Source organism: Solenopsis invicta, chromosome 11 (assembly GCF_016802725.1).
Source record: "Solenopsis invicta isolate M01_SB chromosome 11, UNIL_Sinv_3.0, whole genome shotgun sequence".
Taxonomy (NCBI): Eukaryota; Metazoa; Arthropoda; class Insecta; order Hymenoptera; family Formicidae; genus Solenopsis; species Solenopsis invicta.
In genome coordinates, this window is record NC_052674.1 from 10773264 (window position 1) to 10789978 (window position 16715).

General features: G+C 39.3%; 2 protein-coding genes across 3 annotated transcripts in view; one reads left to right on the forward strand and one right to left on the reverse strand.

Moving 5' to 3' along the window:
• Positions 1–15384, reverse strand: part of LOC105200249 — a 65144-nt gene extending 49760 nt beyond the window's left edge. Inside the window, exons 1-2 of the mRNA XM_039455133.1 lie at positions 15243–15384; positions 14817–14855 (exon numbers count right to left, since the gene is read on the reverse strand). The gene's annotated coding sequence lies outside the window, so the exon portion shown is untranslated. The remainder of the gene's footprint in view (positions 1–14816; positions 14856–15242) is intronic.
• Positions 3650–16715, forward strand: part of LOC105200251 (serine proteinase stubble) — a 36283-nt gene continuing 23217 nt past the window's right edge. Inside the window, exon 1 of one of the 2 annotated variants that reach the window (XM_039455139.1) lies at positions 3650–4314. The gene's annotated coding sequence lies outside the window, so the exon portion shown is untranslated. Of the gene's footprint in view, positions 4315–15498; positions 15575–16715 lie in introns of those variants that run through there. The other variant, XM_011167718.3, reaches the window with a different exon arrangement.

Here is a 16715-nt window from a genome sequence, read left to right on the forward strand (position 1 = left end):
TTATCGGGGCAGCAGCCCCGATAACCCGTTTACATTCTGAAAAAATCTCAGTTTCATCAGACATTTATTATGCATTTCCAGTCTGAATCGCAAAGCATTTTATATACGCGAGCCTTTCCCGCTAGTTGCCGGGATCTAGCTCAACAATGCACCTCAGCAGCTCGCCTCGTGCTCAATTAGTCGACGTATTTAACACAGAGAAACGCACGCCTGTGCACACGAGCGCGCTAATTAACGCAGACGTTTTCACAGACAGACGGGGTTATTGTCGGCCGCGAGCAAGGAGAGGAAGTTCACCTTACGTTTGTTAATGCTACTTCGGTTACAATTGTCGACTAATTAGCGGCGCGCGAGCGCCTCTAGGCGTCTTAAAACAAAAGACTCGTACAAATTTCACTCACGATTGAACACCCTTCGCTTTAAGCTGAGCTGCTAATCACCCAGTGTATTTCTATTGTTTGATTTTTTTCTCCAATGAACGAGAGATAGAGAAGATAAATAAATAGATAAAGCAATTATCGTTCTAGGTACGCCCTCTAAGAACGTTCAACGAAAGTAAAAAAAACAAAAAAGTGTAAAACAACGATGTGATAATGATATGAGAGAAAATAATACAGAAGTATGAGGAGGAGGAGGAAGAGAAGAGAGAGAGAGAAAGGACTCCGCGGACAATGCAGTACGATGATACAGCTATATCTCTCTCCAACTTTCTACGCTGTTTTTTTTCCTTTGTATATCATTAACAGAGTTTCTTGATTTATTCAACCTATGCAACTATTAATATCGGAAAACTTTTTTTATTTTTTCGACGTTGTTCGAAAAATTTGTTTTATTTTATTTTTGTATTCTACATTTTTTTAGTGTTAATTTTCTAATAACGTGCTCTTGATCAAGTATTTTATCTAAGCCACGTTCATTCAACTTCCTCCAATCATTAACTCTTTCTTTTATTATTTACACGCACATATATACGTAATGTCGTACAGGTACGTGAGTTACACGATATACAAAAATTATTTATTCAATTATTATATGTTTATTACTGTATTACAGATCTAATTAAGCCTCTGTATTACTCGTCAAAACCCATATTTTCCTTCCGTTCCCGAAACCCCTGACTGTCCAAATCACTGATCCGTAATATTCCTTTCCAATGACCCCGTTTTGCGTGATCGTGAGAAGCAAGATGAAGCTGAATCTCATTTCCCAATGAAAGCGAATTCAGTTGGAATAAATACTTATCTAATAAATATAATCAAACCGATAAAATTAAAGTCTACTTTAAATCCATAATTAACATCAAATTTTAGAATGTACACCTCACCTATAATTATATATGCTGCTTTACGTATATTTCGACATATGTATTTTGCATCTATGTATTTTTAATTATTTTAATGTTGCATATAAAATTATAAATAAAATGTTGCCTCCATTATACATCTGTGTGACACACAAACTGTAAAATTTATATTAAAATATTTTATTGCAAAATTATAGAATTACATTATTTATCATAGAATTTTATTATATTATGAAAAAAGTCAAAGATCCTTTAGCTATGATCTTTAAGTCGAGATGGCCAACTTGTGGGGAATGTGATTGTCACGTTATCCTGTTAGCAGTTTTGAATCTTGTCGTGAGTCAGCATGATTAATTGCACGACGTTTATTATTACGGCAAAATAAAAACAGCATTCTCGTTAGCTCGTCGGCGATAAATGTAAAAGGACAGTTATCTTATGCTTCTGGATAACCCAGAGACCATATATAAAACATAATCCTGTGCATACGGATTTAGCTTGATATTTTTTCGAAAGAATTGTACCTATAATCTAATTTTTCGCTCAAACCATTTTGTTTCGTATTCCAATACAAATTCTTAAAAAAAAAAAAAATTATTTTCATTTTGATGTCAAATATTACAAAGGTATGTGGCGGCCCAATAATTCATCTCTGCAGTTTTCTATACAATCTATCAAACGGTTGAAGATTTACTGTATAATGTATAAATATGTTGCACGACTCTGAGAAGAGCGAAAACTCGGGTATCCCCCGGAGGAGGGCCGTGAAAATAAGATCGACACGACGGCAACAAAATTATAGTTACCACGAAATTGTGTTAATTTGATGAAAAAGATTTATCAAGCTCCTCTTATCGCGCACGCGATATAATTTATGCGCATACGATTTTGTGCGTTAATAATTCGGACGCACGTGGCTCGAATGACGATCGTTACCTAGTGTTCCTAGAGGCTCTACCTCGCGATCCAATCGATAAAATATCTTGCGGTTTCGTTACCGGTGTCTTCCTCGCTAAATTAAGAGGATCATTTACGCGGTCGCGGTGAGACTCGCGGAAAACGATTGACGCGGAAGTAGAGTGACCGCCAGCAGATGCTAAGAGAGAAAAGGCAATGGTTTCTCTCTCTTTTTCTCCCCCCCCCTCTCTCTCTCACTCGGCCAACGGCCCCTCGCTGACTCTGTTCTCTTCAGCAGGACGACCCACTTCGTCCAAAAGCGAGAGGGACGGTGGTGCTGCTGCTTGGCAATTACGCGCATACACCTACAAGAACGTATGTACGTAAATATGTTCATTATCTCTCCTTGCGTCGCGCGTCACATTGACTCTTCTCTCGCGTTGCTGGTTGAACTGATTGCGAGACGAGCGTGCACGTATGTACACGAGCGAAAGGAATCCAGGCGTTCTATACTACGTTGGTGACTTGGACTGGAATCGAGAGAAAAAAAAAAAAGAAAAAATAAGGTTTCCCAGCACTCCATTATCTCGCGCTCTTACATTCGGCTACGGCACGGCACGGCGTCAACGATTTTTCCCGGCTAATTATCCTCCGTCCGACGAGTAATCGAGAAAAATGTGTAATGGATGAGTTTCACCGACACCGACGTCGAGATCGTCGTTTTCCGATCAGAAGCCTCGTTTCGAAGAGAGAAATGGAAGAGCGTAGACCGATAAGTGAATTTTCCATGTGCAACGTAAAATGACAGAGAAGATGACAGAGTTGGTGGCCAAATGGTGTCGAGAACGGAGGGAAAGCTTCATTTTCACTCGTTACGTAAAACGACCGAGGCGCACTATCTTAGAAAACTACCTCTTTTTTTTTCCGTTCAAGTGGTTCGTTTGCTCAGACTCGTTGCGAGTGATTAGCATTATCCCATCATCTGCTCCTTCACGCACAATGATTTATAGGCCTAATTTAGCCGCGTGGCCGAACGCGACGCACAACTTTCTTCGGTGTGCACGATAATAGCATCCTCGATTCTTACGAGGCTTGAATTTTACCTGAATTTTATCCGATCAATCCGAGTCAGACAATACCGTTACGAACAAAGGTACATACGCCGAAGGGATCAACCGGTTTCCGCAAATGTCAAAATTCGCATTTAACGTAATAGGCGCACGGAGCCGTCGTTTCCGTCGCCGGAACGCGGCGGCTGTCGGGAAAATTTGTTAGCGTTACGGAAAAGTGCGTGGAAAAACGCATAGTTTCTCCCCCACGGCACCGCGCGATTCTCGGTCGTATCCAATCGCATCCGGCGCGGCCATGCCGGGGATCCATCTCGTGGGATCCTGGCGGGAGACGACACGTGGTTGTTGCAGTGGCGGTCGGCACGAGGCCTGGGCTCTGCTCCCTACTACCTCTTTCTCGGCTTCCTCGTCCACGCTGCTGGACGCAATGAGGCGATCCTCAAAGCGCGACCGGTAGTCGAACCGCGTGCACGCCGACGAGTACGAGGAACACCAAGTGCGCGAGGACGCCTCGGCCACCGTCTTCAGCTTCGACGTCGCGTAAATCGCGATCGAGAAAAAGAGAGAGAGAGAGAGAGAGAAAGAGAAGAAAAAGAGGAACAAAGAGAGAATGACGCGAGAAGGTCGAGTGCCGATCGCAAAGACGTGAGAGATTCGACGACGGCTGCGAATGAAGATACACCCCGATCGGTCATCGCGCTTCGCTGTCGCCTCCCGGGGAAACGAGCGAGACGTTGGACGTCACCGGCTCACGATTTCTCTCCCCTTTAACGCACTTAACGTCCTCTCCACTCGGCGATCCATGCGCGTTTAACGGTCGCGGCCGGGTATCGCGTCCGCGTCTGATCGAGATTATCGTGCGATGCTCACTCGTGCGAGCGCCTTCAATTCCCAGCCGATTCAGATTTGATTGTGTGAATGCGGTCTCGTATTCGTAAGAAAACGATCCACGGGAGAGATGGACCGGGTATGACGATCGACTGAATGTCTTGCGGTGGTACAGGCGGTGGTGCACTACGTGAGGAACGACTAGCTGCGAAATTGGTGAGTCAACTTTTTTCATCAAAGTATTGGGTATCTGAGATCCGGTTGCGGATGAAGAGAGAAAAAAAAAAAAAAAAAAGAGAGAGAGAGAGAGCTCAAGGCGTTCATCCGGTGCTTTGTGAGCTTCATTGAGAACTCGGAGTTGACAGGTGTCGGAGCAAATTAAAATTCAAATGAACGAGTTGTACGATAATGTGGCAACATTCAGATTTTATAGATTTAACGCACACACATATGGGTGCATATACTTAACGCGGTGGGCAATAAATAATTCTCATAAAACGCGATTTATAAGCGCTGAGGTGGAAATAATGGATTGTTAAAAAAAATATTAGAGTATTACCGGAGATTATTACATATCTCTATCTTGCTATTCGGAAGCGATTGATGAATCGCTCGTCTGTGATATAAGGTTAAGGTTTTACCGTAAAATAACTTGCGATCATGTGCAGTGAATCACGCAATGATCCGATGATCCGATGAAACGTGTAAAACATTAGAAAGTTTTAATTTCGCGGTATCGATAGAAAGTCTTACCGCGCCTGGCGCGAAAGCAATTTTAAGCGTTAATACACTTGCATCCTCGCGGATGAAATTAGTCTCCGGAATGGATGATCGATCGTAACGATCGATACACGACTGTTAATACAAGAATTATCGACGCTTCTAGAAGTAGGCGAGCGCGCTAGATCGAAAACAATATAATCAATAGCCGGAGGTTAATGTTATTAGAAAGTCTCGATATCATGCGAACGAGCAGTTTTGAATATAATTCCCTACTCCAATATTGAATGCACCCCGTGTGTTTGCCGAAAACCTCGTTACAATTTCGTCTTTTTTTCTTCCCTTTTTCCAAATTTTCTTATAGGCAACAATTAGTCAAACTGCAAAAATAGAACTTTGATTGAAAAGTAATTTTCAAGCTCTAAAAAAAAATCAAGATTTCTTTCTTAGTTCTGTTAATTAATCTTCTCTGGAGAATATAAAAAAAAAAGATAAATTATTTTACTATTACGTAGCTCTACAATATCATTCAATATTAACAAAATAATTATATGTTCACTCTAAATAATATTATATAAATATTATATGAGAAGTAAATAATCTTATTTACTTCAATATTTTAAATTATTGGACATATTATAACTTTTACATATAATAATTATATAAAATTTGTGCATGATAATTCACATTACTTTTTGACCACAATAATATTCGTAGAATATAAATATATTTTCATATAAATATACCACGAATACTATAAAAACGCTTATATAACATTAACACAATATTCTCGTAATATTAAAATAATATTAAAAATATTAAATAATTTTCTCGGAATATTATTTTAATATTATTTTAATTTGTAATAATATTCTAGAAATATTGTAGCACTTATAACAGGGAGGCAATATAAATAATGACGTTTTTCACAAACTTGTGTCTTTTCCTGAATTCTTTTCATACGCTAACCCTGCTATTGTACTTTTCACACAAACGTCATCTTATATAACATAAGAGTCTAAAAGAACGATATAAAGGGTTACGACGTATTTTTAAAGTATTTCTGCAAGAAAAGCATTCTTTCAGACATTTGTCTGGGATAATAGAAGGGAAAGTAGAAGAGACGGAGGGAAGAAATGTAGCTTCGTCCTCCTTGCCGATTTGCGGTTCTTAATAAAATGATTATCAATTGGCGCAAAGTGTGCCATTCTAAAGGAAGGCGAAAGAAACGTAATCCACTTAGAGGCAGCCGTAATGAATAACGAATGTACGAGAATGCACGGGCGATTTTCGCAGCTCGCATTAGTCAATCTGGCGAGCGCTCGCCGGCGATTAGTCCGCCGTGTTCCGTGGCGGAATCCCCCGTGTGAATTGGGTCAAGCTGATTCCTTCTTAAAATAACCGTAACCACTTGCCGTGATCAAACGCGCCACTTTCACTGATTAGTCGCGCGCCTCCTAAACACGACGTTCTACCTTACATCGGCTCAATCTGTCTCGTAGGTGTCCTAGTCGTCTCATCCTCCGATTGAAATGCATTCCCCGACTAAATGTGAGTTCCAGATAGACTCCAGAAGAGAGAAAGAGAAATTTATATTTAGAGTACAATTTTTTTAATTATTTTTATCAACGTTGGTAAAAATCACATGTTAAACCTATTTTAAATACATAATATGTTTTAAAATTATGTTTTATGTGTTTAAAACATAATTTTGACCAACTCTAATTTTTATATTATTACTCTTTCAGAAATATTTCATTAAAGAATTGAAAATGTATAATTATTTTCATATCGTTATATCGATAAATATAAAATCGCGAAACCACTGACGATTGGCAATTAATTTAATTATTAAATTATTTGTATATTTTATTAACGTATGATTATTACAATTTGATCACACATTAATACATTTTTACATTTTTTCCTGATTTAGTTGATTTGAGAAAAAAATAAATTTTAATCTTTTATTGTAACATTTGCATTCAACAAATCATAATCAACAATCCACTTCCTCGCATATTTTTTTTCCTTCGTGTAATAAATTATCATATTTAGAACAATTACTAAATCTCTTTGTAAGAATTATGATATATATTTCATATAAATTTTCATTTTATGCAATTACGGATCACATTTATCGGTCGGAATTCATTTACATTAGAATACAAAAGAAGTAGGTTTATGTAATTGTTAATAAATCTTTGCATCATGCTAATGAGATCGTTTCAAATTTCAGTATTACAAGCTCCCGAGATTTTAATCTTAAGAGCAGAGTACACCGCAATTTCGCTTTCGTCGAAAGTCACGGACGTATTAGTGCCGTTAGAAACGAAACTTGATCAATTGTTTCGCGTGGGGAATATAGCTCGCAGGAGCATTCACTATTTCGCTCTAGTTTCGAGCTAGAAGCGTGCCGGTTCGGAACAAATTAGAGCCGCTTTTGTTCGCGATGGATTTGGGTCTCTCTCTCTCTCTCCTCCGCAGCGAGTCCGTTAGAGCGTTTCGCCGTCACGGTCCCTGGGCCATAAAAGATTTGTCCTCTATATCGCCCGACCCAAAAATTAAGGGATAACCGCGGAATCGTCTCGGAAATGAAATGGCACGTCACAATGTGCCATTTGTATGCGCTTTCTCGAAACACGAGCGCGAAAGCTGCGTCCGATTAACAGGCTGTTAATGTACGCTCGGGCTGAGAAATGGAAGAATGCAGATTATGAGAAATCTTCCTGCTGCTGTTATTCGCTAATGACGAAATGTTACTGGTATCGTTTTCACGAGAGATAAAGCTAATTCACGATATGTAATCGCAACCTGATTACTTTTCTTTCTACAACTGTCTCGCTTTTCTGCCCGCGAGATTGAACGGCCTAATTCAAAATCGTTCGCATAGAGCACGCGTAGCGCGATCGGAAAAAGAATGGAGCTCTGATAAGCTGAAGTGGAGGAGAGCTTACTCGAACGAGAGGTATCGCGATATTTGCTTATCTCATAGCCTCACTCGTCTACAGTGGTGTGTGCTTGACCTAAAGTCCATGAACGTGACATACAATGCAGCGTTTATTGTCATTGTTGCGTCAATAGACACCTTCACGACACAGTGGGCCATTACAGCAGTAGGTCTGCTATAATGTCTGCGACTATCTCTCGGTCTGCCTTTCTTTGCCGTTTCTCCCACGCCCAATTAATAACAGGCACTCGGATATCTCTGCTACGTAAAGCGACTTGCTTGCCTAATGGAAAACGAGAGGGGAAACCCATTAGATATTTACCAAGTTAGCATTACGTTGTTAGTTGCATCGTCGCGCACGTGTGTAATATGTAACGACGCTATAAAGCTTTTCTTTATGGCGGTTATAATTTTTCACGATTGTAATTATAAATAAATTGGAATTAACGCGCGTTACCGAACGAAGGAACTTCCGTGAAAGCTCTTCATTAGCGATGCATAACGACGCATAAAGGTCGATGCTTTACACCGTGCTAATTCTACAAAAGAAACTAAACGTTCGGACCCATTAATCCCTTATCCTTGATTACGCGAAGCTTCATCGAAGCATCAATTGAATCGCGCGTGCAATAAATAAGAGCTTCGAAATATATTGAAACAGGTAAGATAAACGAGTATTAACTAGTCAAGTTAGAATTTAATTTTTATCTCGCATTATAATACTTAAGAAAAGTCGATTTTTCGGGTGAAAATATTTAATTCTAATGCACAGAGATTTTTACATCAAATGTTTCAAGTTCGAGTTTCAAGATTGCATATTTCTCAAAACATTAAAAAAAAATATGCAAAGTTCTCTTTGAAAAAGAGCTAATTTGATGATATAACGCTTTCGAAATCAAGATACTGTTTCCTATAGGAATCTTCGCGATTTTGTAATAGCGTTTCACGTATGTTATATGTATACAGCTTTCTTTTCGTGTAATTATACACTGTAGATAATTAGTTTTTCGACAGATAACGAACGAGCTGTTTAATTGCTGAGTAAAATGCTCGCGAAGGTACAAATGTATGTCAATCGCGCAACTCGACTCGTTAACGCGGTTTCGAGGTGGTCCACTCTGTCCCGACGAAAATCGAGTGCAATAAAATTTAGTGGCCGGAAACATTTACCACTGCGATCACTGAGAAATAGCACTGCATTTCATTAATTTTAATAGACGGTTCTTTCGGTCGGTACGACGCGGCTAATTAAAAGATTGGAATGCCAGAATCTGCCTGCTTATTTTAATAATTGTTCGTGGACTCCTAATTTGACGTCGGAGTTACCCGTGTTTCACAAAATGGCATTTCGCAACATGTCGCGTATTAAGAGTCAACAAACTCAGAAAACATTTATAACGGGAGTGTCTGCGAAAAGATGTTTCAAACGCCTTGATATTGTGACTCGGTAGAATCTTCTGTTAATTTCAATTGCGTAGAGTTTTATTCGGAATGAAGGAAACAATTACACTACAAGAAAAAATATCTTAAAGCAAGAAAATTCTACTTAACGCAAAAAAAATTATTTACTCGGTTGATCTCAATAGCTCGTTTACTTGCAGTCAAGTTAAAAATTCCTTAATTGAAATATTTATGTATGTAAAGTGAAGAAACAATTTTTAATCAAGCAATTTGTAACAAATATAAAAATACAAAATTATGTACTTAAGTAATATGTCTATTTATTTGAAAACAAATATTTTTACTTAAATAAAACCAAATGCTTGCATCAAAATATATGGTTTTAAAAAAACGTATTTTTTTTTATTTAAAAATTGTTCTCTCAGTATAGACAATATAAACAAAATCCTAATATGATCAGGAAATGTATAAACACATTTAAACAATGAGAGCAGCTATATCGATCGAAAGCAGATCTTAGTGCTCAATAATAATTTTGAAAATAAATAATTAGAGATAATAAAAATAATCAGAATACCGTTGATTAAAACCTCCGAAATATATAGGTAGCGAGCGAGAAATGTATACCGATCGAAAGTCGATTTCTAGGTGGCTCGATACTTGCCTCGTCTTTGCTGCGAAAATTCACTTGCAGCAGCCTTGATGTATCATTATCTACCATTAAGTTGAAATGTACATTTTTCGTATCTAATTGTAGAAAAGATTTCTTGCGTGTAATTTCCAATTTAATTATTCATAAAGAATTTAAGAGCAAAAAAAATTGCGTCTCGTGCATTTTACATAAAAAAAATTATGTTATATAATTATTACAATGTCGTATTATTGTATTAAAAATTTATAAATAATATATCTAATATCGTAAAGCATTCAAAATATCTTTCAATAGTGAAAAAAGTTTTCTAGCATATTCTCTATTCATTAAAATTATTTACACTAAAAAAAGTTTTTTATGTTTAGGTAAACATATTTATTTTAGCATTATTTCTTTGATTTGAAAAAATATTTCCCAAGTTTAACAATAAAAATTATCATACACAAACTATTTATTTAAATTAAGGAAATAATGTTAAAATAAATATAGTTACTTGTGCTCTTCTTCTTTGAAAACTTTTTTAGTAGATCAAATTAATAGATCTATATAAATAAAAAAATGTGATAAATTAACTGTTATATAATTCTCAATACAATACTAGTATTATGAACATCATATGCTGCAATAATAATTCAATTGCTACAATTATAAGGAAAGAAAAAATGGGCGCAAAAAATTGCGGCGCGAGATAGCGCGAACATTTCGCCGCGACTCAATGCGCGCCGTAACAAAAAATATACAGACAAAATTTCCTCGGGACATAACACGGAACACCCTACCACCACGAGAAATCATATCCGTCGGCGTTGCCACGGCCGCTAGCGACGATACACACACGAGGTGTTAAAGTAGGCCACTTTTATCCCCTGTAGCAAGCGATCGCGATCAGAGATTGGGATCGGCCGCAGAGCCATCGGCCCATGGAGAGCAAACGATCCTCGTACTTAAAGAAATCTACACGATTGTTATGCGCTATCGCCCCAGTGCTTCCTCCAGAAAAACTACACGTATTTATCTTTTTTTAATACATCTCAAAAGTTTCTCTTTTAATATTTCTACGTTTTCTTTTTTTTTTCTTTTTTTTTTTATACAATTATACGTGAGATACCGATTTCGAACGTCCGGTCTCTCTTTGTCTTCCCGTAATAAATATTATACGGAGAAGCGTGCCGCATGCGCTCGCAATTCGAACGAATCTAGAGAGCCGATGTAATCGCGCTCGTCCGACTATTTCCGCGACTAATGAGCAGAGCGCGAATAATGAAATTACGCTTGTCTGCGCAAGTAGCCCGCTCGTAAAGCGAGATTCACGGGAATGACGGAGACGTGGACGACCGCAGCGGCCAGCGAAATGTTTGGCACGCCGCCGCCGCCGCCGTCGCCGTCGTCGAGGAAATCTCTGCGAGAGTACGACACGGCCCCGTGCCGTCGCCGTCGCCGCATCGTCGCGTCCGTCGTCGTCGTCGTCGTTGTCGTGGCGTAATAGCGTGCACACGAGACGCGGGTACGGTCGGCCGAGTGCTTTCATCGCTATTAGGATGCGAGACCGGTCGTCGGAAACGCCCTTTCCAGTACTCCGTACCGCGGTGGTCATCACCCGTCATCAATTTTACGGATACAAGCGGATACAAGCTGCTCTAAATGGCGACGCGAGAGATTTCTAAATCGCGACAAAACGGACGGATCGCACGCGCGCGCGATCTCAGGATCTAATCTTGCCGATCATCGTATCAGCCGTCGATGTCTCCGGGGAACATTGACGGACAGACATCGGCGCGCGTCTGCACGGACAGGTGTGCATATTCACGCGCGCGCGCAAGCACATGCGTTTGTATACACGGAAAAAAAAAAAATATGTATATAGGTGTACAGGCGTATCGGGATACGCATATCGCCGGCGCTCGCGGCACTTCGTTACTCTTACGTGCGATTAATTCCTCTCTTTCGTTCTTTCTTTACTCGCGAGTCCATGGCGTTCACCCATCGACCTTCTTAAGAGAGATCCGTCGACTTTTCCATCGGCCTCGATCTCGATACACTCGACGACGTGTATCTAAATGCGGGAAGAGCGGCTACGTCAACGCGCAAGAAAATATGTGAGGTCTAGGTAGATGACACGAGATAGATCACAGATCGTAGATAACACGCTTTTCGACGATGACCCCCTTTAAACGCGTGTGCGACATTCTTACGACGTAATCCTTCGACGTGAGATATACGCAAGGCAAATTCTATACTTTGCTTAAAACACCCCGTCGCGGTGTCTTTTATATTATTTTATTTCTTCTATAAAAAAAAACACAACAATAAAAGGTCAACAAAATCAAAAAAAGTACATTATTATTTAATCAGTAGCGTATTACTTTTTTATGCACTGAGTGAAAAAAATTATTAAATTTTAATAAATATTTGTTTCAATATAGTTTCAATATAGTTGCAATAAAAAATATTTACTACATGTAAATAAAACTTTATTTAGAACAAAAATCACTAATTTAATCACTTTTTTTATCGAATAAATATTTATGTACCATAAGTAAATATTTCATTGCAACTATTCAAACAAATGTTTATTAAATTTTAGTAATTTTTTTCTCAGTGTATGAACTTTCTCCAATGTAATTGAATTAATCGATGTAATTACCTGAAAAAAAGAAGCGCATGTACAGATACATTTTTTCAAAGATACACGATTGTAATAAAAATCTGCAATAAATAACTGAAATTTATACTTCGTCAACAACGATTCGCCCAAATTTCCTCGCTGAATTGGAAAACTTTCGCTTTTTTTACTAGCTGTGAATCACATTGGAACCATGGGCACTGGGAATTGCTTGGTGGCACAATGAGACTCGCGGATTCTGTGCCACTAAATAATGCGCTGCCATACGAAACGGACAGTGATATGACACACAAAACGTGAAAATAAGGATGAATTGCGACGTTGTGTCGTTCCGCGCGTGGTCGAAAGGTTTCACCGAGTATATACGAAGGGGGCTTTCTCTCGAATGAAAAAAATCATTCGGCGACTCAACAAAATTTCCAAATATGCGAGACGTAAAGTCTCTTCGGCAGTGAAGTTTTATCGCTGCTTCACGCGCGTGTACGCGCGAACACGCGACCGAAAGTATGCCGCGGCAATGAGGAGGGTACAAAAAATTGATGCACACACTTCCCCATGTTCCGGCGTTTTCACTGGAATCCACGTTTATTAATGCATTCCAATTACACGACGCTCGCGAGTTATTAACGCACTAACGAATCGTCGCATCGTGCGTCCTCATCTTTCCCCCCCGGTACTTTCACTACCTCCATAATCACCGAGCATATAAGGTTGAAGGAAGTTCCATATTAACGTTACGTCTAAGAAACAGGAGTCAGCAAGCATGTATATCATCGATATCCGACATCGCGTCGAGCAACATCCCTCTATTAGATTAATCGCAGATTATATATGAACACATTTACTCAATATTTTCATGATCAATTTATACGTAAGAAATTCCTCCGCCGAACTAAATGGCTATATAGAAGCTCCGCCATAAAAGTATAAAAAGTAAATAAATAATCTAACTATGATATAAGAGCTAGGCCGGTTGAAGATGCCTCGAATTATAAAGAAAAATAGAAACTGTTGAAGGTTTTAATGTTATTTATATTATGACAAACGTTTCAAGCTTTTTCAACGATCTTCCCCAGTGTCACGTATATCGTTCATCCATTTCGTGTAAATAATTCGAATATTTCGTTGTGTAATAAAAGAATATAAAATATTTCGTAAAACGCAACGTACATGATAAATTAGAAACATGTATAATAAAATATCATTTATTACAATTGTAATATTTGATCGTTGCGTTTTATAAAATATTCTATATTCTTTTATTATGTAACAAAATTATACACATGACACTGAGAAAGATCGTTGAAAAAGGTCGAAACGTTTGTCATAACATAAAATAGTTTCTTTTTTATTTATAATTCGAAACATCTTCAACTGGTCTGGCTCTTATAGCCCAGTTAGATCATTTACTTATTGAAATTTTTTCAAATAGAGCATATCGGACAATTGCTTCATAATTCTTACAAAAAGTAATTTTTTACGTCTCATTCGAATGAGGGAAATTTACGAACATTGCTTCCCTAATCAAATGTAAAAAATTGTTAGGTATCCCTCGTTATTACAACTACGTTTTTGTTGAGGTATTATTAATCTTCTGATTCTTTAAAATGTATACTTTCAAATGTAGGAGCATAGAAACGAATAAAATCTCAATTAATCTTAATTAATTCCTATAAAGGAACATTTCTAAAATAACTAGCCAGTTTATATACAATTTCACTCCTCCTTGAGAATTAATGATGATAGGATTATCTAAATACGGACCTAACGGACTTTGATCTAAAGCGCGCAAACTGTTTATTTAAAGCCGATTAATGTAAAGGTAAGAGACGTGCGTTGTGCACATAAGTACATATGCTGGCAGTGTCCATTCAGCGTCGATAATGATGTCCATTATGTCTGTACTTTCTCCAAATTAGCGATAAAACGTCACGCGCCACGCTCGCATTAGATAGGGCTGCGTCCCGTGATTTTCCTTTTACTTTCAAAACTATTGTAGAATGTGAAAGAAATTGAAAGTTGGACGCACGTGTGTCTCTTGAAGGAACGGTCCCTGCACGCCTAGAGTCGCCTAAGAGCGTCTAGGATTATCCAGGACCGTCCACAAAGTCAATTCATTAATAAATAATGGACGGACAGGCTACAAACGAGCAAAATGAAATTGGCTCATTGTAAGACCGATTACAGTTAACAACTGTTAACGCATTGTTTCACTACATAAATCAAATTGGAATACAATATGTTACACAACTGTAAAATGTAGCCTTGCATTTATTACCAGTACTCTGCCAGTGGCGTATGCGTTAAAAAAAATTCTATAACAATAAACATTCTACAGAGATCCCTCAGATGGAAAATAATTTGTCACTCACCCACACACGATGCGCAACAGCGGAGTTCTCAACGTCGACCTGCAAAACACAAATAAATATAATTAATTCACATTATAGTAGCGTGCACAATAATTAATATTGCAAAAACTGATCACGTTACATGCACAATGAATTTTCATTCTTTTCTTTTCAAGCACAAATTATTAATGAAATAATTATACTTTTACAAAAAATCTCTACCTCCTAAATATAGACTTAAAAAAAAAAATTGACGAACGAGAGTTCTCCTCTTAAATTTGTACATAAATAAATCGAGAATAAGCTAATTTCACGAAGTTTCATTTTATTAAAAATTTATTTATTTAAATAAAAACTTTATTTAAACTACACAATTTATTTAATAATAATGAAATTAATAACAATTAATTTAAAGTAATTTAATTTTTATAAGTCGTGCTCGTTTACCTCGTGGTTGCTCCGCCGTTGCCTGATGCCTCCCAGATACTCCTCCTCCTCCTCCTCTCTCGTTCCTGCTTATTGCTTTTTTATTGCACTAACACTCGCTTACGAAAACACTGCTACTTATAATATGGTCAGCAATGATCACATCGATCGATACGACGATCACACATCCTGGATGGAATTCCCGTTGACGATGCACGACAATCACGCGCCGCGGTAGACGACGAATCTCGACGACCGCAGGGGTACGCGCAGTCACCTTCACACCGCGCCGCGACGCGTAACCTAACCTTTCAGCCGGTTGGCCGCAATTGTTGCTGACGCACAACACACAGGTATATCCCAGCGATTATTATGTCGTCAACGCGTTCTCACGTACGTTGGTAAACATACGAATTAAGACTGAAAACAAACACCCGCGGATCGAAAAATACGATCAACCGACGACCGACTGATCACCAACGCCGTCGCTCGCGCGAATGGATGCTCACAAAATTCGCGAACTAACAAGTTGCCGGTACACTCATGTGTATGATGGTAATCACCTTGATAACAACACTTTCGATGTGCGCGATGCGCAGTTTATTATGTCACGATAACGGGAAATATTAATGTGAAACGGCAAGCGCTATCCGCGAGCTGCGATCCGCCTAACTCGGCACCCGACAGCAATGACGTTAGCCGACGGACGATTCTCGAATGCCGGGCCGCGGGAGGTCGCGCGGTCAACTTCACGCGACACCTCTGCGACGCCTATATGTGCAGGTGATACCACTGGCGAGCAACCGTTGCTAACGCGTAGCTTACAATGATTATTATCTCCGTACTTTAACATTACACGAATCGAGATTGAAAACAAACATCCGCGGATCGAGAAATACGATCGACTGATGGCCGACGGTTCAGAACTGTCGCCGTCGCTCGCGCGACGAGCTTCATTGTCAGTCGAAACAGAGTCCCACGAAACCGTCGCGATCTAACAAGTTACCGGTACACTGTACTGAGTACGGCGGTGATCATCTTGATAACAAGATCGCGCGGCATCTTGCACACTTCCGATGCGCACTTTATGTGGCGACAACGGGAAATTTAGGCAAACCGGCAGGCGCTATCGAGGCTGCGATCCGCGTCACTCGTCACCCGCGAGTGCGACGTCGCCGACGGGGAAGTTTAACGCGACAGACGACGAATCTCAAGCGCAGAGGATCGCGCGATCACACCGCCGCGCCGCGTAACCTAACCTTTGCACCGGTTGGCCGCAACACCGTTGCTAACACAAGACACACGCGCGTCGTTGGACTGTGTATGTTTGCGTTCTCACGTATGCTAATGAACACACGAATCGAGATTGAAAACAAACACGCCACTCGCGTCACTCGCCTCCCGACGGCCACGACGATGGACGAATCTTGGACGCCGGAGCCCTGGATCGCAGGGGTTCGCGCGATTACACTGCCGCGCTGCGTAACCTAACCT